Here is a 21,906-nt window from a genome sequence, read left to right as displayed (position 1 = left end):
TAGGGGTTATGCCCATGGAAGGGAGTTTGTTCCCATTTTTGGATGGGTAAAAAAGAAATAGAGTTGTAGTTAGAGAAGAGTTGTTAGATGCACATGATTCTTGATGAAATGCCTAAGAGAAGCATGAGAATGAGTTATGAACCTTACTTATTGCAACATTGTATATTGGCATTTTCTAAGTGCATTAATGAGCATGAACCATCCATATGCATTATTGTGCATTTGAGAAGAAACTTGAGAAAGAGAGAAAACTTTGTGACTAACCTACTCTAAGCATTAAGCTACACTATGAATCTAGTTTGAGAAGGAGTGGAGTACTGTGTGAATGCACTACTCTAAGAGTAGAGAGAATAGAAGACACTAAGAACGGGTTGGTGCTTTGTGATCTCCATCCGATAGGTATCAGAGCAGGTTGGTGCTTTGTGATCTCCACCCGATAGGTATGAGAATGGGTTGGTGCTTTATGAACTCCACCCGAAAGTTGTGAAAAGCGGGTTGGTGCTTTGTGATCTCCACCCAAAGTCCGAAGTCACGAAGTGTGGATGGTGCTGTGTGAACTCCACCCAGCCATGCCCCGGTAAATGGGCTGTGACATACAGCAGCAGTTAGTAAGGAAGTTGTGTGAAAGATGAGTACTGTAAGGAAAGAATCAGAGAGAGAGTTCAGGGACAGTCGAGTAGAGGATTTACCTACTGAGCATTATTTCATGCTCACTGGCGTGCTGTCGAGGCACCCAGAATAAAACTCCGAACCTAACTACTGAACTGTAAATAGGGTAAGCAAGGGTCGATCCCACAAGAGTGTCTAGCCAAATTTTCTTTGATGTGAAAAAGGCTGGGGTTTGTGTAAAAATAGAAACAATGTCAGCAAAAACAAAAACAATTTAATTTGAATTCAATCAAAATGACGAACTTGGTCTCTGTCAAACTCCACGATCGGAATCTTACAACTATCATTGATGCAAAGATAATCAATTCACACATTGAATATTCACCGTTGGAACTAATTTCCTATCTCTCCTTAATTGTAATTAATCAAGAACAAGCGATCCTAATTAATCTTACCCCTAAACAACCCTAGACAAGCACTCAAGATTTATCTAGTGGCAGCCTTAAGAATTAGAGAGATCGATGAAGCTAAACAACACAAACACAAGCAGTTGTATTTATTTAGTTGAATGTTCTTCGTAAGGTTACTAATTCTGACGCAGCAAATTACTAACCCTAATTGCTTCACAAGTTGGAGGGATCACAATACGGATTTGATATCAAACTTAGCAGTAGATTTCAACAAATATACACTAGTAGGCCTCCTAGTAATTAAATGCAAATCCTGAAAATATGCATAAATAACATTCAATACTCAAACATGAATTTAACACTAAAAACAGAAAGATCTCACAGTTTATTTGATTCCGAGGTTTCGTTTCCTTCGACCAAGTTACAAAGTTCTAGCCGCTCATGGCCATAACAAAAACTCAAAAGAGAAAGAAATATTCCAGAGAGGACAAGAGAGAGGCGTGGTCCCTCCAAACCTCATCTGATCTCTTTAGCAAAAATCCAGATTTAAGTGTTTGAATCCCACTCAATCTCCTAAAAGAAATATTCTCCTATCTTAAAATAACACTAATCCTAATTTAATTCTTATTGGAACTAAAATAAAATAGAGTCCTAATAAAATGGAAAGTGGTGTTTCGCTGTAATTTTCGTGCAGCATGTATGTCTCAAAACGTGCAATAATAGACTGCTTGCATAACAAGTCAGAACCTCCAGGACGTCGGCAATGCAGGTGCGTCAACTTCATGCTCGATTACAACCTTTATTCAGCCAGTATCTCTAAAAACTCAAAACATAAAAGTTGTAGATATCTTTCTTTATCGTTCGACAGCATTTTGAATCATCTCAATCGGAGCTCGGATGAGAGAATTATGCCCAGAATACGAAGCAGTGGCGAAACTGTCCGAATTCCCCTAATTAATTCCGTTTTTTCAATTAACACCTCCATTTGCTTCCTAAACCAAAATAAAGTAATAATGAGTACAATTAGGAAACAAATACATATAAAAGACTAAACATTAAGGGGGTTAAATATGACATTTGCATTCCCATCACTCACCCCGTTGTTTTTCTTTGTGGTTGCAGGATCTAGGTGAGAACGCGGTTGGATGGGCGTCAGGAAGCGAAGAGTGATAGCTACACTATCCACTGGTTTAATACCATTTTGTAAATGATACTCTGTTTTGTATAAATATGTTTATATTTAATAGAAGAAAAGTTTTGGGCCCATTTACTTTTATTATTGTACATGTATTTTTTAGTATACAGTAGTTATTACATTTTTTGTATCAGAGCAAAACTTTTGGGATTTGACAGTATACTATTCTCATCGCCACGACGTCCGATAACCGACTATGTGAGTTAATTCTTTCCTTACTATAAGTGTTTCTTGAATTGATAAAATGTTGTTATGTAGATGAGGCGTAGTACCCGAAAGCGTGGTAAAGGTGTGATGAATGAGGGAGAATCTTCTAACCCACCAGAAGCTACGCCCCCTCCCTTGGATGAAGCTAGAGTTCGGGGAATTATACAGCAAGTTATGGCTGAAACCCAAGGGAGAGTTGTAAACCCCGTGCAGGTACCACCAGCTACGAATGTAGGAAGAGAACAACCGGTACCTCCCCTAGTGCAGAACAGAGTTGTACCGATTTATGGTCTTCCCAATCAACATCAACCCTCAGAGTTTAAAGGTACTACGGACCCAGGAATAGCAGAAGAATGGTTTAGGGCCGTAGAGTGAACAACAGTTTATTCCCCATGACAGACCGGGAGAAGATCCGGTATGCGAGTTTCTTATTTCGGGGTGATGCCCGAATTTGGTGGGAATTAATGGAAGAAACTCATGATGTGGCAACGATGACTTGGGAAGAGTTCAGGCAAGAGTTTGAGGCTGAGTATAGAACAGAGGACCGAATGCATGAGAAGGTCCAAGAATTTATTAGTTTGCAACAGGGATCTAGTACCGTGAAGGAGTACTTAGTGAAATTTAACTCCCTTGCAAGGTTTGCACTCAGAATAGTTAGTACTCCAGCATTAAGAAGAGATAAGTTTGTACATGGGATAAATCCGGAGATAGCTCAGGATATAATAACGAGTTCTGATCCCCCTTGAACTTATAGTGAGGCCTTGAGGCGAGCAATGAGGGCGAAAATCTTTGAAAACAAAATTCCTTTAGTAGGTTCTTCAACAAGAGGAACAAGTGACCCACCCACCACCCCGCAGAAAGAGAAGTTCGAGGGTATGAAAGGCAAAGATATGAAGAATCAGAAGAAGAAATTTCAGTTTAGACAGAACAGAAGAGAGTGGAAGAATAAGCGACCCCGGATGGAAGGGTTTCCTCTTTACCCTAAATTTGGGAGGAACCACTCAAGAGAGTGTATGAGAGACCAGAGGGTATGTTATCGATGTCGACAGGTGGGGCACTTGATGAGAGATTGTAAAGCTCCTCTTCCACCATCCGTACAGAGTTCTGGAGGTACTACAAATGCCAGAATGTTTACAGTGGCACAGGGTGAAACAGAGGCCAGTCCATCAGCCATTACTGGTCAGTTATTATTTCATTATGTTCTTTTGTATGCTTTAATTGATTCGGGAGCCACTCATTCTTTTATATCGTATGGAATGATTGAGAGGTTAGGTTTGACACCTACAAGAGTGATTCAACCCATTAGGATAGAGTTACCCGATGGGGTTAGTGTTCTGATGCAAGAGGTATTGTCAGGAGAGTCTGTACTGATCCAGGGTAGAGATTTAATGGTTGATCTCATAGTTTTTGATATGCCCGACTTTGATGTGATTTTGGGCATGGATTTCCTAGGGAGATATGGGGTAGAGATTGATTTTCGAAAGAAGAAAGCGAGATTTAATCTTGATAATGGAGATAAATTTAGTTTTGGAGAGGGCCATCAGGTGAACATGTTGGTTAGTAGTGTGAAGGCTAGAAAGATGTTGAGAAAGGGGTGTTCGGGATATATTGCCCATGTAGTTCAGAGTGGTGATGTTCCCCAGCTAGAGATTCAGAGGGTGCCAGTAGTTTGAGAGTTTCGAGATGTGTTTCCGGAAGAGTTACCGGGTTTGCCCTCAGAAAGGGAGGTTGAATTTAGTATCGAACTAGCACCAGGGACAGACTAATATCCAAAGCCCCTTATCGAATGGCCCCAGCAGAGCTTCAGGAATTGAAGAAGCAACTCCAAGAGCTTTTGGATAAAGGCTTTATCCGACCGAGTCATTCTCCTTGAGGATCTCCAATTTTGTTTGTGAAGAAGAAAGATGGGTCACTACAGATGTGTATCGATTATAGAGAGTTGAATAAAGTGACAGTGAAGAACAAGTACCCATTACCTCGCATTGATGATTTGTTTGATTAGTTAAAAGGAGCCGTAATGTTTTGTAAAATTGATTTGAGGTCAGGGTACCATCAAGTAAGAGTGGCTGAGCAAGATGTGGCTAAGACTGCCTTTCGTACAAGGTATGGGCATTATGAATTTGTAGTAATGCCGTTTGGTTTGACTAATGCCCCAGCAGTTTTTATGGACTTGATGAATCGGGTATTCCATGATTATTTAGATCGGTTTATAGTGGTTTTTATTGATGATATCTTCGTCTATTCTAAGTCAAGAAAAGAGCATGAGGAACACTTAAGAATAGTGTTGCAACGGTTGAGAGAAAAGAAGCTATATGCAAAATTTTCTAAGTGTGAGTTTTGGCTTGATCAAGTGATATTTCTGGGCCATACTGTATCTAAGGAAGGGATTTTGGTGGATCTGAGTAAAGTGCAGGCAATCCTTGAATGGCAGAGACCGAGGACAGTGAAAGAAGTCAGGAGTTTCTTAGGCTTAGCAGGTTACTACCAGCGATTCGTAGTAGGGTTTGCCCAGTTGGCTAAACCATTAATAGCTCTTACCAAATAGAGAACTCCTTTTGTATGGTCAGAAGCATGTGAGAAGAGCTTTTAGGAGTTAAAAAAGAGATTAACGACAGCTCATGTGTTAGTGTTACCACAGGAGGGTGTAGATTATGACATTTATACAGATGCCTCATTGCAAGGACTTGGTGCTGTGTTAATGCAGTTGGGTAGGGTGATAGCATATGCCTCTCAGCAATTGAAAGAGTATGAGACGAGATACCCTACGCATGATCTAGAGTTGGCAGCCGTGGTCTTCATATTAAAGATTTGGAGGCATTACCTTTATGGTGCTAAAAGTAATATCTACACTGATCATAAGAGTTTAAAGTATTTCTTCACTCAGAAGGAGTTGAACATGAGACAGAGAAGGTGGTTAGAGCTGGTTAAGGACTATGAGTGTGAGATCAAGTATCAACCAAGGAAGGCCAATGTAGTAGCCGATGCCTTGAGTAGAAAGGCTTATCTGTCTCGGCTCACTAAGCAGAAAGAGTTGATAGAAGAATTATGTAGAGAACAAATAGAAGTGATTCCAGGAAGGATTACCGGGTTAGAGGTTCAGTCTACTTTGCTGGAGAAAGTCAGAGATAAGCAAGTGGCCGATGAGTGGTGTCAGAAAATGGTTCAACAAGTGCATGAGGGCAAGATAACAGAGTTTCAAGTAATAGATGGTGTCCTCCATTTCAGGAATCGGTTGTGTATCCCTCAGAATGGTGAGTTGAGGAAGAGACTATTGACAGAGGCTCATGACACACCCTACACTGCTTATCCTGGAGCAACCAAGATGTATCAAGATGTAAAGAAAGGTTATTGGTGGCCAGGTATGAAAAGAGATATTGCAGAATATATAGCTAAATGTTTGATTTGTCAGCAGGTGAAAGCAGAACATCAAAGGCCATCAGGGTTGCTTCAGCCGCTTAGTATTTCGGAATGGAAATGGGAGAGCATTTCGATGGATTTTATCTCAGGTCTTCCCAGAGTACAGAAAGGGTATAATGCTATATGGGTGATTGTGGACAGGTTAACCAAGTCAGCCCATTTCCTTCCAGTAAAGAAGAGCACTACTACAGATCAGTTGGCTCAGATTTATATTAAGGAGATAGTCAGATTGCATGGTGTGCCCAAGACAATAGAGTCAGACAGAGATTCCAGGTTTTTTTCAGCTTTCTAGATGAGTTTATAGAGGAATTTGGGTACCTTTTTGGCATTCAGTACTGCCTATCATCCTCAAACAGATGGCCAAACAGAGAGAACGAATCAGGGGCTTGAAGATATGTTGAGAGCTTGCTGTATGGATTGTAAAGTCTCCTGGCATGAGATGTTACCCTTAGTGGAGTTTTCCTACAACAATAGTTATCAGTCTACAATTAAGATGGCGCCTTACGAGGCTTTGTATGGTAGACAATGTAGGTCCCCACTACACTGGGATGAGATCGGCGAAAAGATGAGTTGAATACAGTTCTTGGGTTGGAGATGACTCTGAAGATGCCAGAGGACGTAAGGTTAATCAGAAACAGAATGAAGCAAGCACAAGATCAACAGAAAAGCTATGCCGACTTGAAGAGAAAAGAATTTGAGTTCCAAGTGGGTGATAAAGTGTTTCTGAAAGTTTCCCCTTACAAACGAGTGATGCACTTCGGGAACAAAGGGAAGTTAGCACCTAGATTCATAGGTCCATTTGAGATTCTGCAGCGAGTGGGAAAGGTTGCCTACAGATTGGCACTACCACCTAGTATGGACAAGGTGCATGATGTTTTCCATATCTCGATGCTGCGAAAGTATGTAAGTGACCCCTCTCATATTCTGAGTGTAGAGGCTATTGAGTTAGCAGAGAATCTTGTGTACGAGGAATGCCCAGTTCAGATTTTAGACCGACGAATTAAAGAGCTCCAGAATAACAGTATTCCATTAGTGAAGGTCCTTTGGAGAAATCACAAGGTTGAAGAGGCCACATGGGAGGTAGAGCAAGATATGCAGAATCGTTACCTGGAGTTATTTATGTGAATTTCGGGGACGAAATTCTTTTAAGGGGGGAAGAATTGTAACGCCCCACTTGAGGTACGTAGTTAAGATTTGCTGTATTGCTTAAACGTTCATTGATTCAGCTTCAATTAAACTTATATGTTGTTATTTTTTGTTTGGTTGGCCCTTGGTTGACTGGATGTATTGGGTTGGTTGAGTGATTGCCCTGAAATTTGTAAAGACTTGGCGAATTTCTGTTTTTCAGACTTCGCCGGGGCGAAGAAGCTTCGCCGCGGCGATGAAGCCTTGTAACCTATGGTGTAAGTTCTGGAATTTTTTGCCGCGGCGAAGGGCATAACAAAAGGTTTATTAAGTTTCTAGATAATTCTTCCTTTGGAGAACAATGACCATTCTACCCCTAATTAACAGGAAAAGTGGGGAGTGAAATGCAAGGAAATTGCATGAAGAATAGTTTCAATAGGGGTGCATTTGCAAAGAATTCAAAGGGTAAAAATGGAATTCCTAAGAAAGAGTAAGGGTAAAATGGGAATGAATGAATATATTTTGAGCTAAAAAGGGTGGAAGCTTAGTAAACCCTTCATTCATTCTTCTTCCACCGCCATTCTCTCCCACCATTTCCTCTCAATTCTTCCTTCAATCTTTCAAGGAGTTTTGAGAGTTTTCAGTTGGATCTTGGTAGAGAATTAATCTAAGGCATCCTAAGGTAAGGATTCTTGCTTTAGATGAGAGTTTTATTATGCTTTGGTTTAAGTCTTATGTTGTGGTTGTTATTTAAAGTTGTAGAGAGAAATCGAGCTACCAAAGGAAAAGAGAAGTATTAGAGAAGCTATTTCCTCACAAGGTAAGTAAATCCCAACCCAAGTTGAGATTTGAGAATTCTCTTGAGTAGAGATTTAGTACAAATGATGTATGCATGCTATATGTATGTTATTGAGAAATTGAGTAGAGATATATGTCTACTTGTTGAGAAAATAAGTTGAGAATGAGTATTCATGTGGTGTTCTTGGGTATATTTTTTTTATAAGTGATGATGTGTGATGAGTTGAGATGAAGTTGGATGAGATTGAGTATATATTTTGGGAGTGTTCCTCTAGGATAGGGGTTATGCCCATGGAAGGGAGTTTGTTCCCATTTTTGGATGGGTAAAAAGAGAAATAGAGTTGTAGTTAGAGAAGAGTTCTTAGATGCACATGAGTTGCTTGATGAAATGCCTAAGAGAAGCATGAGAATGAGTTATGAACCTTGCTTATTGGAAAATTGCATATTGGCATTTCCTAAGTGCATTAATGAGCATGAACCATCCATATGCATTAATTGTGCATTTGAGAAGAAGCTTGAGAAAGAGTAGAGAACTTTGTGACTAACCACTCTAAGCATTAAGCTACACTATGAATCTAGTTTGAGAAAGAGTGGAGTACTGTGTGAATGCACTACTCTAAGAGTAGAGAGAATGAGAAGAGCACTAAGAACGGGTTGGTGCTTTGTGATCTCCACCCGATAGGTATCAGAGTGGGTTGGTGCTTTGTGATCTCCACCCAAAACTTGTGAAAAGCGGGTTGGTGCTTTGTGATCTCCACCCGAAAGTCACGAAGTCACGAAGAGTGGATGGTGCTGTGTGAACTCCACCCAGCCGTGCCTCCGGTAAGATGAGGCCGTGACATACAGCAGCAGTTAAGTAAAGAAAGTTGTGTGAAAGATGAGTACTATAAGGAAAGAATTAGAGAGAGAGTTATGGGGACAGTCGAGTAGAGGATTTACCTACTGAGCATTATTTCGTGCTCACCCCGTTGTTTTTCTTTATGGTTGCAGGATCTAGGTGAGAACGCGGTTGAATGGGCGTCGGGAAGCGAAGAGTGATAGCTACACTGTCCACTGGTTTAATACGATTTTGTAAATGATACTCTGTTTTGTATAAATATGTTTATATGTAATAGAAGAAAAGTTTTGGGCCCATTTACTTTTATTATTGTACATGTATTTTATTAGTATACAGCAGTTATTACACAATTTGATCCAGGTGAGTGTCACTAGATGGCTGTCAAGAATATTCTTAAGTACTTGAAGAGGACTAAGGATATGTTCTTGGTTTATAGAGGGGAAGATGAGGTCACTATAAGAGGATACAGTTATGCTAGTTTCCAAACGGACAAAGATGATTATCAATCGGATCCAGGGATTGAATATTTTGTCTCAATATAGCTGCAGTGAGCTGTAAGAGCTCAAATCAGTGTAATGCAGCGAATTCTACAATTGATGCCAAGTATGTCGCACTGTTTAATGCAGCCGTGTAGGCGGTTTGGATTAAGAAGTTTATTACTGAACTTGATGTGGTTCCAAGCATTGCTGATCCAGTATAGTTCTACTATGATAACAATGGAGCCATAGTTGTGGCTGAGGAATCACAGTCTCACCAGTAATTCAAACAAATACTTAGTTGATTCAATCTGATCTAAGAGATTGATTAGAAAAGGAATGTGCAGATTTGCAGAATACCTACTAACCCACTATTGGAGTTTCTGTTGTAGTAGAAGCATGATGGGCGCTTGGGTCATTCAATGTTGAGTGCATGAATGATTGGCTATGGTGCAAGTGGGAGATTGTTAGAGTAGGTGCCCTAGAGCCGATCAATTATTATAGAATTGACTCTTTGTAATAATGTTCATTGATCAATAAAAGGCATTTTATTCTATATCGCGTAAATCATCATTGTATGTATTGATATATGTCCTTATGGTATAACCGTGACGAGGGTATCAAGTGTTTCAAATCTTGATAGTATGAACCCTGTGAACACATATGGTGGCCATTCTAGAAACGTTCGTAGCCCTAGTATTATTCTGAAGTAAAGGGCACAGATAATACGGTAAGACTATCATAGTGTTGAACGACCCTGTCGAAAAGCAGTGACTGATCTCACTTATCAAGGTTGTTTGGTGACAACCTGGTGCAAACATGGGTGTTTGCTGTAGGCAAGTTCACTGGACTGACCCACTAGAGGATTCCATATGGATGGTAACCCCAGTGTCGGTGTTTGCTGTAGGCAAGTTCACTGGACTGACCCACTAGAGGATTCCATATGGATGGTAACCCCAGTGTCTATGGAACAAATCCTCTAACGGATGATGGTGCATGTGATCCTTAGACTTGAGATCACTGGAGCGTCTTGTGCACCGATTGGTGTAGTTTGACACTAGCCTAACGCAATTCTATTCAGAGCTGTCAATACGATGGTGATTGACTAAATTAAGGAGTGTATCAAGACTATGGTGGATAGACAGAGGATTCATCACTCCCGGGTATGGGAGAAGTTATCTCACAATGCAATTCAGTAAATGGTAATGACACTAAAACTATGGCCACAGTGGGATTGAGTTGTTGCTCTATCCAGTTTATTATACAGGTCATTGGTCAAGTAACTGAATACATAATATCGAGCGTAACCGAAGGTTGACACTATTTCTATGCCTCGATCTCGTCGAGATAACGGATGATGAAAGGATCAAATTGTACGATAACTATATCGTTGACAGGTAGCTGCTTCGCTGAATCCGAATCTATCGGGTGGCCATGATGCCTTACTAGGGGCCAATCTTGGTCTGTGTGTAGTAAGACGATTAATTGGTATTATGTAACAACTGCTGTAACTAGGAAAATGCTTGCATACTAATAATAAAAATTGGGCCCAAAACTTTTATTTCTATTATATGTAATAAGTCTTTTATACACAAAGAGTATTATTTTACAAAATGTCATTTAAAAACAAAAACAGGGGAAACAGTGTAGCTATTGCTCCTCGCTTGCCGACGCCCCTCTGACTGCATCATCACCTAGATCCTGCATCCACAAAGGAAAATGACGGGGTGAGCACAAAATAATGCTCAGTAAGTAAACTCTCTATCTGTCTATCCCCGTAACTATTTTTCTTAATTCCTTCCTCACACTTTCTTTCTATTGTTTTCTATTAACGTTATGGCCTCATCTTACCGGAGGTACGGCCGGATGGTGTTCACACAACACCATCTCACTCTTCATGACTGTCAGGTAGAGTTCACACAGCACCAACCCGCTCTTAGTGACTACCGAGTGGGGATCACAAAGCATCTACCGGTTTTCATAACTATCGGGTGGAGACCACAAAGCACCTACCCGTTTCTTCGTGACTTTTGGGTGACGATCACAAAGCATCAACCCATTTCTAATAACTATCGGGTGACGATCACAAAGCATCACTCCTTTTCTACTAAATATCGGGTGACGATCACAAAGCATCACTCCTTTTCTACTAAACATCAGGTGACGATCACAAAGCATCACTCCTTTTCTACTAAATATCGGGTGACGATCACAAAGCATCACTCCTTTTCTACTAAATATCGGCTGACGATCACAAAGCATCAACCCATTTCTACTGACTTTCTCTACTCTAGCACTTCTCATTCTCTTTACCCGTAGAGTAGTTGCATTCACAAAGTTCTCTATTCATAAGGCAAGTGCATACACAAAGTTTTCTACTCTTCTTAAGTCACTTCTCAATGCACAAATAATGCATATGGATGGTTCATCTCCACTAATGCACTTATGAAATGCCAACATGCAATGTTGCAAGAATTAAGGTTCACTACTCATACTTAAACCTCTACTAGGCATTTCATCAAATAACTCAAGTGCATAACAAAACTCTACTATAACAATAATTCTATGTCTTTCTCTAACCATCCAAAATGGGAGAAAACTCCCTCACATAGCCATAAATCCTGTCATAGAATAACACTTCTAAAAAGGATTTCTCAATATCCTTCAATTCCATCTCAAACTACATTCCCAACCCACATCTCACTTCTCATAATCAAAGTGTGTGATCAACCATAAAACAATAATTATCTCCATTTAAATCTTAATAACATAGCATATCACATGTATATACATACAAACATAATTGCAATTAACTCTCTAATCAAGAAAGTTCTCAAATCTCTACTTGGGTTGGGGTTTACTTACCTTGTGATGGAGAGATCTCACTAGCTCTTCCTTTCTCTTGGTTTGCTTGATTTTTCTCTACCTTTTAAACAATTACACAATTCAACCAACAGACCTCAATATTCAAATATACATAAAATCTCACAAAACTTCACATCCAAAGCTAGAATTCTTACCTTAGGATGCCCTAGATTGATCTTCTACCCCAAATCACTCCAAAAGCCCTCTAAAATTCCTTGAACAATTGGAAGAGAAATTGAGAGGAAGTAAAAAAGGAGAGTGGCGGAGGAGAAGAAGAATGAAGGGTTTTGCAATGACTTAACTCCTTTTAATACAATTTATGCACAAGCATTCCCATTTTGCCCTTATTGTTCCTTGGGAATTCTATCTATATCCTTTGATTCATTACAAACACATCCCCATATTAATATATTCTCCAGACAAATTCCTTACATTTTACTCCCCACTTTTCCTACTAATTAGGGGTAGAATGGTCAAATTGCCCTTAGGGAAGAAAATATCTAAAACTTAACCAACATTTTAGTCGGCCTGTCACCGTGGCGAAAAAGCTTCTATCGCCGCGGCGAAACTATCCAGCAGCTTCCCCGGCTTCAACACCTCTTCGGCCCGCCGAAGATTCTTCTTCGCCCCGGCGAAGCCTAGAACACTAAACTGCTTCTATTTTCAACCAATTTCAAGGCAAGCATTCAACATACCACTCAATCAAAGGCCAATCAAACAAATAATACTAATAAACCGACTCAAATAAGAACAAAAAAGAGAAACATTAGCTACGTACCTCAAGTGGGGCGTTACATGTTAATCGCGATACTACACACTACCGGTATGATGAGGACCCTATGGGTCACACACATAGAAGATCATTTAAGAACTAGGAGGGCGTTTTTCATCTCTTTAGGCGAAAGGGTATTTTGGTAATTTCACAGTGCAATTAAATTTGTTGAGGTCGTAGCCTTTATTTAATTTAATATTAAAATTAAATAAGTGAGATTATGTTTAAATATGCGTTCACATATATTTAAATAAATTATCATTATTGTTAAATGTTAATAGATATATTATAAATATATATTAATTGAATTTAATTGAGATAATGATAAATTAAAATTAAAATATCTTAAAGGGGATGTTTGGATACAAGGGGTGTTTAGGTTGGAGCCCAAGCCCATTCCATGATGGAATAGGGTATAGTGTGCACTATATAAGTGCAGACTTTGTGAAATATTAAAATACACTTATTCATTTCATTCAAAGAGAAAAGTTCCAGCCCTTTTACATTCTCTCACGCCAAATTGCAATTTTTGCTAAAATCAAATACACTTTGATTTCTTTTTGGTTCTTAAAGGCTAAAGAGGATTTAGCAAATCCCTCTTTAGTTCCTTAAGGTTATTTTCGTGTGGACTACACCGGTTCGGTCCTACACTTGGGTCGGTAGCGAAATACGCTCAGAGACAAGTTGAAGGAGCCTCCAAACGTGCGTATGATTTCTTAAACTCTATACTGATTTTCTGCAGATTCTTATTTTAATGTATAAACTATAAATTTGTACCCTGATCTTGGTTCTAAGGAACAATCTGTTGTTGTAAATTTTATTTTTTTTCCACTGCAAAACTTGATCGTTTCCTAACAACTTAGTGGGCGTAAATGATCATGGTGATGATCCTAGAAGCTACGAAGAAGTAATACTGGATAGAAATTCAGGAAAATGGCTGGAAGCAATGGATTCTGAGATAGAATCAATGCATGCCAATCAAGTATCACTTATGGATCCACCAGAGGGAATAGTTCCTATAGGTTGCAAATGGGTTTAAAAAAAATAAAAAATAAAAAAATTGGCAAGGATGGGGAGGTAGAGACCTTCAAAGATCGACTGGTGGCGAAAGGTTATACTCAGAAACAAGGATTGGATTATGAGGAAACCTTCTCACCTGTAGCTATGATTAAATCCATCCATATAATGTTAGCCATCGTAGCATACCATGATTATGAAGTTTGGCAGATGGATGTCAAAATAGCTTTCCTTAATGGGTTTATTGAGGAAAAAATCTATATGGAACAACCGATAGGTTTTGTATCCTCTACTGAAAAGCATAAGTTATGCAAATTGCATCGATCCATTTATAGATTGAAGCAAGCTTCAAGAAGCTGGAACATTCGATTTGACGATATAATCAAATCATTTGGTTTTGTCAAGAATCCGGATGAACCTTGTGTATACAAATGGGTTAAAGATCATGCCATCACGTTTCTCATATTATATGTAGATGACATACTTTTGATGGGAAATAACATAGGCATGATGACAGAGGTTAAAATTTGGTTGTCCAAAACCTTCTCGATGAAAGACTTAAGAGAAGCGACCTATGTCCTTGGCATTCGTGTTTATAGAGATAGAACGAAAAAGGTAATTGGATTATCCCAAAAATTGTACATAGAGAAAATGCTAAAAAGATTTAACATGGAGAACTCTAAGAGACGTCTCTTGCCCTTCACTCACGGTCTTCATCTTTTAAAGGAGATGGGTCCAATGACTGATGAAAAGTGATAGCGGATGTGTAATGTGCCTTATACATCTACCGTAGGCAGCTTAATGTACGCAATGCTATGTACAAGACCTGATATAGCTTATGCTGTAAGTGTTACAAGCAAACATCAGTCAAATCCAGGGGAGAAACATTGGTCGGTTGTAAAATCGAACCTTAAGTACTTAAGAAGAACTAAGGATCTAGTTCTGAGTTATGGATGTTTAGAGTTAAACATTCAAGGATACTCAGATTCTGATTTCAAATAAGATGTTGATGATAGAAAGTCTACGTCAAGGTACATTTTTATATGTAATGAAGGTGCTGTTAGTTGGAAAAGTTCCAAACAGACAAACAAAAAAGACTCTACCATAGAAGCTGAATACATTGCTGCTTCAGAAGCAGCAAATGAGGTTGTTTGGATGCGAAAGTTCGTTATTGAACTTGGAGTGGTTCCGAACATGGCTTACTCGATGAGCATGTTTTGTGACAATACTGGAGCTATTGCACAGGCAAAGGAACCAAGGGCACACCAAAAATCCAAAGACATTTAGCGCAAGTATCACATTTTGAGAGAATTCGTTGGAGCTGGAGAGATTTTGATTCTGAAGACTCCTTCAGCAGAAAATGTAGCTGATCCACAGACTAAGGCGATGACACTGAAGCAATTGGACCATCATCTTGAGAAGATGGGTATGAGATACAACATCGAATGGCTTTAGTGCAAGTGGGAGTTTGTTAGTGTATATTAGTGTATGCCCTAGAAACCATTCGTGTTGTCAGTTTCAGAGCATTTTGTCTTGTATCAATGTATCATAAATAATAGAAGAAAGAGTTCTTCAATTCATATATATATATATATATATAAATTACTTCATTTATTCAGTCATGCATTTAAAATAAAGTATGTATATGATTTGTCTAGATGATTCATTTAATTTGTAAATGAATTATCAAAAAGGGTTCCCTACAGAAGCAATATAATTTGGGCAATTATATTGCATAGTAGGCATACTGGATGCTTCCAAAAGATATCATGAGTTGATATGAGTTGATTTAATCTGATGGATGACAATGATAGTCATGTCATTGGGGCATTAGTATGGATTAGTGGTTGGTGAACTGTTTTCAAACGTGACCGAATAACAACAAATCACTTGGAAAAGCATGTAGTCAATGATTTGTCGTTTGGTTATGTCAGTGTATGATGTAGTCCTTTGACCTGAGACATTGTGGTCGAATCCGATACGGATGTGTATAGCTCATACGGCGTATAAGTACGAGCCTAGTCATGTTTTGTATGATAAAGCCTATTTGGTGATGTGTTGTTCATATGCAGAAACGAACAATGGTCACGAAGGGATCCATTGACTCGGAAACATAGGATCAAGAGTACCGCTGACTCCATATGGATTCGAGTTCCTGGATGAACGTCGATAAATGTCAGAAATCAGAATCTCTGGCCAGAGTCTATTATTAGTCATACGAAAGCAAGTTTGTGATGACGAGTTCCGGACATATTGATCGACGATTCGGTAGAAAATCGAGTTTAGGTTTTTGACGTTCCATGAATCCGTACTCGATCAGGACATATCAATGAAAGGACTTTACCTGCATGGTACATATGATCTGAAATCGGTTCGATGAAGTATTTCTTCATCATGGTTTAGGGACTATGGCACATTGCTAGATGTTTACCATAATCGTTGGGCCTCCGAATAGGTTTCTGGATTCATCCAGAACCGGCTCACGGCTAATCCACAGTGGACCTACATGGTCACACCAATAGCCTTGAGAAGTTAGAGAAGGATAAGGGAGATAAATGATTATCCGAAGAGGGCTAGCACCTTCCGAGGGTAATGACGGGATTTCTATGGTAATAGTTACATAGAAAATTATTTGTAACATTTTAAGGGTTAAAATGGTCAAGCAATAATTAATTATATTTAATTATTATATCTTAAAGCGTTAAGATAAATGAGATGAACTAAAATAACCTTTTAATAGTTAAAGGGCAAAAGGGTAAACTTATGGGTTGTTAATGTAAACTAGTTTAGTTTACATGGGCCCTTGAATAATATTGATTATTCAAGGGTAAAATGATAAATACTTGGGCTCCTTTTTAAAATAAGATTTTATTGGGGCTTGGAAGTGAAAAACAACTAATTACAAAATGCCCATGTATATATAAATGCAAATGGTTGCATTTTAGGTCATTCATTCACTTTGTTCACTCAAAAGGAAATCAAAATCTCTCTCTTAAGGGCTCGACCACTCTCTTACTCTCTCAAGGTGGTGTTAAAGTGTGGAGGACTCATCCCTTTGAGTCTTGGCTTCATCAACCTTAAGCAAAGGAGAAGGTATAAGTTTCTCACACTTTGTTTGAAATTTTTTGAGTCCTATGCATCCAACCTTTCATGCTTTCAATCTTCATTTCCTCCACCTCTTCATGTCATATCTTACAAAAGTTGATATAGATAAATATCTCATATGGAAGCTTTTACTCAAGGTTTTCAAATCTCATTAAAATTATTAATAGAGGTTAAGAGGAATGATATGGATTCTATGAAATGTAATTGTTTGGGATAGCTTGTGTTTTCTCTTAATAAAGTTCTACTCATTGGTTACAGATGAGTGTTTAAAGCTAAAGGGATAATAAGCATATTAAAATGCTTTAAGGCTAAGTTACTAGCTATGAGCTTCACGTAAATGTACATATATTTCATAGAAATGCCATTTCTCCTATGTATTCTAGTGTCTTTTTTTTTTTTTTAAAGATTTTTATACCACTATTTTTTGACCTTAAACTTCATATTTTTTGCTCACATATATTTTAAGGTCAGTGGGAGGAAACTTAATTTTCTTTTGGGTGACTATATTGGATAGATTTTCTTTAATCTAGATATAGATTATTGAGTGGTATTAAAGAAACTTATGAGATATTTATTAAGGGCTATATGTTTTATACTCACATGAGGTAAGTCTAATCTCTTGAGAGGTAATTAGATATGGTGAGCTGGTCATATCGATGCTTCATTTTTTTAATAAGTTTTGGTATATGTTTTATAATCAGATAAATTATTGAGGTGCTCTCTCTCTCTCTCTCTCTCTCTCTCTCTCTATATATATATATATATATATATCAAGAATTATGATTATGATTGAATACATCCTACAGTGGTTGTTATAGTTGATTCATTAACCAAGGTGTTAAATTTGTTAATTACTATGTACATGTTGATAACATGTGTTTTGAGTTTATGATGCACTTGGTTAGTGAGAGTTTTCTTTAATTTATTTCATGATATCCTTTGGATTGGTAATAAACTAGATATCATATTTGTATTTGTAATAAACAGGATATCATATTTGTATTTGTGGATCCATGACATTACGAGAAATGATATGATATTGTTATTATATAATGTCACATGCGCATGATAATCCGAGGATTATACTAGTTTATTTAAGCTTTTAGGCCGGATTTTAGATACTTCTTAGTCTATTTTTACCTGAATTGATACTTAATTCCTTACATTTCGTGTTTCAGGTTAAAAATGGATTTTTGAGCGAATAAAGGTAGATTTGGAGTTTTTGGACTCAGAAGCACGTGAAGGGCAATTCTGGAATTTCAGAATTCTTTAAGAAACTTCGCCGCAGCGAAGGTTTTTCTTCGCCACTGCGAAATGGGCCAGTGACGCATCAAATTCAGCTCCTTTGTCGTCGCGACAAGATTCTTTCTTCGCCGTGGCGAAGTCTGCGTACTCCACTTTTTGTAAAATGCACAGTTTCGTTTTTAGGCTAAGTTGTAATATTTTGGGCGAGGTATAAAAGGAAGACTTAGTCTATTTGTCAGGGGAGTTCGTGGAGTAGGGTTAGAGCATTTTACACTTTTCTTAGATTCATTTTGAGTGAATTTAGATCAAAAGAGAGTGAAGATTCGGGATTTAATCAGTGGATTCGTCATTTGGGGAGATTCCTTGTCTTTTCTTTTGTTCCATTATGTTGAACCTGGAGTTTTTCATTTCTTTTAATTGTTTTATTGATTTAGCCATGAACTAACCTATTTTGGGTTAGGGTTTTGATGTAGTTCGGATTCGAATGGGTTAGAAAGTTGATGATTATTAATTTCATATGATTTTGCTTTGATTGTGTGATTATTCTGTATTTGTTGTTTGTATGTGATGAACATGATGAGATTGAGAGATAATTCATGTTAAGCTTCTTGGGTAATCACCGTTGTATTATTGGATGCTAGAGATAGATTCAAGAACCGATGAAATCAATCTAGGATTCTTGTGCTTAATGAACTTAGATTTATTAACTTTCATTTTGTTGGGTGCGGAAGGTTAATAGAGAAGAGTAGGACAACATAGCCGAGAAGGTATGTTGGACACTTTAAGAGTTCGATTTACAATCAATGCATGAGATTTGAATTTAGTTTAATTCTTAAAGTTTAACCCATAGAGTCCGAATGAAGTCAAAACCCTACCCGTTGTTTGCATTGATTTATCTGTTAATATCTTGCTTTCATAGTTTAATTTTCTTTTAATAAGATTTTGTTTTAGTTATAGTTTAATTTGCTCCCTTAAATCCAAAAGAATTCGATTACTTAACTAGAACATGGTAGTAAACTTAGTGCTTAGCGACCAATCTCGTGGGAACGATACTCAATCATCATTAAATTACTTGTGTGGACGGTATACTTGTAACATATTGCATGTTGTGAAACACGATCAAGTTTTTGGCGCCGTTGCCGGGGATTGAGTTTTAAGTTAAAAATTGAGTTTTATAGTAGCTAGATTGAAGTTTTAATTTTTGTTTTAAATTTTCAGTTGGTTTGTGATCTCACTTTCTTTCATTAATTCTGTGCAGTTTATGCGAAGAGTGAGACGTCAGCCAGTGGTTCCTATGATCTTGAGTTGAGAGAACCGCCAGATGACTTAACAGAGAGAGAAGAGAAAGAGAGGATATCGTGATTGAAATAGAAGAAAAAGTTGTTGAAATGGCAAAACCTAAAACAGGACAATGAGGGAATTCTCAGTTCCCACGATTCTGTGCAGTTTATGCGAAGAGCGAGACGTCAGCCATGGTTCCATTGATCTTGAGATTGAAAGAACCGCCAGATGACTTAACAGAGAGAGAAGAGAAAGAGAGGATATCGTGATTGAAACAGAAGAATAGTTGTTGAAATGGCAAAACCATAAAACAGGACACTGAGGGAATTCTCAGTTCCCCCGATTAATGGCAGTGGGTCAAGTTATATAGGCCTAGGTACAAGCCAACAACTTTGAGATTAAGCCGGCAATTATTCGATGATCCAGCAGTCGGTAAGGTTTAATGGTGATTTGAAGGAAAACTGAATCAGATATTGCGAACTCTTGGAAATTTGTGACACCTTCAAGTCGAACGGAGTGGCAGATGACGCCATTAGGTTAAGATTTCGCATTCTCATTGGGGGATAAAGCTAAGGGTGATTAATGGCACTACCAGCAGGGACTATCACAACTTGGAATGATCTAGCACAGAAGTTCCTAACTAAGTTCTTTCCTCCAGCAAAATCAGCAAAACGAGAAATGATATCACATCATTTCTGCAAGATGAATCTGAGTCATTGTATGAGGCTTAGGAGAGGTACGAGGAATTGATGAGGAAATGTCCACACCATGGGTTGCCAGTTTGGCTTCAAGTCCAAACTTTCTACATGGACTGATGGGTAACGTGCAAAACATGGTGGATGCAACATCAGAGGAGCCTTGCAGAATAAGACACCAGAGGAGGCTTATGAGTTGCTTGAGGTTTTGGCAAGTGATAATCTATAGATTATACAGTTTTCATTAGACTTTTTATTCAGATTTCAGGTACTTTCTGGGCATTTTGACCTGAATTGTTGCTTAATTCTTTACATTTCATGTTTCAGGTTAGAATGGGCCTTTGAGCAAATGAGGACAAAATTGGTTATTTGTGACTCAGAAGTTAGCGGATCTCAGAAGTTAAGTGGAGTTTTGAAGCAGGATAAAGCACGATGTAGCTTGTTCCAAGGGGAGAGCACGAGAATTGAAGAATCAAGCGAAGCTGCAAGCAGAGTGACAGTTCTGTGTAATTTCAGAACTTTTCGAGAAGCTTCACCACGGCGAAGACTTGTCCTTCGCGTGGCGAAGGACGCCAAACACGAACAAGTCTGCTTCTTTCTTTGCCGCGGCGAGATTTCTTCTTGCCACGGCGACAGTCGTAAATTCCAGTTTTGTAAAACGCACAGTTTTACTTTGTGCGGTGTTTCTGAGAAATTTAGGGCAAGGATAAAAGGAACACTTAACTTTTTACCTAAGGTCGTCCAGGAAGTAGGGTTAGCCACTTTTTCATTGTTTTTATTAAGTGGAGAGATTTAGCGATTAGAAGGGGGAGATGGATTTTGAAAACAAGGGATTCATCATTTGGGGAGATTTCTTGTCCTCCTCTTATTTCATTATGTTGAACTTGGCTATTATCATTTTTCTTATTGTAGCGTTAATTTAGCTATGAACCAACCCATTGGGTTAGGGTTGATTGAAATTCGGATTCTAAGGGTTAAGTATTGATCATGTTATGTTCATATGACTATGTTTGATGTGTGTTTACTCTGAGTTTTAAATATTTAGTGTGAACATGATGAGATTGAGAAATGATTCATGTTAGGCTTCTTGGGTAATCACCATTATAGTATTGAATGCTAGAGATAGATTCAAGAATTAATGAAATCATTGTAGGATTCTTTTGCTTAATGAGTTTGGAATTGTTAACTTTCAATTTGTTGGGTGCGGAAGGTTAAAAAGGAAGAATAGGAAAACATAGCCTGAGAAGGTATGTTTAACACCTTAGTGAGTTCGGTTTACAATCAATGCATATGAATGTGAATGTAGTGTAAGTTTTAGGTTTAACCCATAAAATCCGAATGAAGTCAAAACCCTACCCGTTTTACTTGAATTGAATACTATCCGTGATTTTCATCTTGCATTCGTAGTTAACTTTAGTTTAAAATTTATTGTTCAGTTTAATTAGAAATAGCTCCCATCAATCCAAAGATTTTGGTTGCTCCAACTGGAAAACGGTAGAATACTTAGTGCTTAGCTAACAATCCTCGTGGGAACGACACTCACTCATCATTATATTACTTGTGCGATTAGTATACTTGCTACATATTGCATGTTGTAGGAAACACGCATCAGCAAGTAACAACTATCAAAGACCAAATGAGAGAGTGATATCAAGAAAATCTACGGGTCTTCATGAAGTTGATGCCTTCATAGCCATCTCAGCCCAACTCACGGCACTTCAAAAGCAGTTGGGAAGTATGCAGGTAAACTCTATTCAAACACCTCAACTAACATGTGATTTTTGTGCAGGAAACCATGTGAGCAGTGAGTGTCAAGTGGGGAACACATTTGCTTCGTCATCTTCATCATTG

General features: G+C 38.3%; 1 non-coding gene across 1 annotated transcript; it reads right to left on the bottom strand.

The window, feature by feature from the left end:
- Positions 1–20,029: 20,029 nt before the first annotated feature.
- Positions 20,030–20,135, bottom strand: LOC116131023. The gene has a single exon (XR_004128186.1). It is a non-coding gene; the product is annotated as a small nucleolar RNA R71 (small nucleolar RNA).
- Positions 20,136–21,906: the final 1,771 nt, after the last annotated feature.

Source organism: Pistacia vera, unplaced genomic scaffold (assembly GCF_008641045.1).
Source record: "Pistacia vera cultivar Batoury unplaced genomic scaffold, PisVer_v2 Contig227, whole genome shotgun sequence".
Taxonomy (NCBI): Eukaryota; Viridiplantae; Streptophyta; class Magnoliopsida; order Sapindales; family Anacardiaceae; genus Pistacia; species Pistacia vera.
This window is presented reverse-complemented; position numbering and strand designations above follow the sequence as displayed.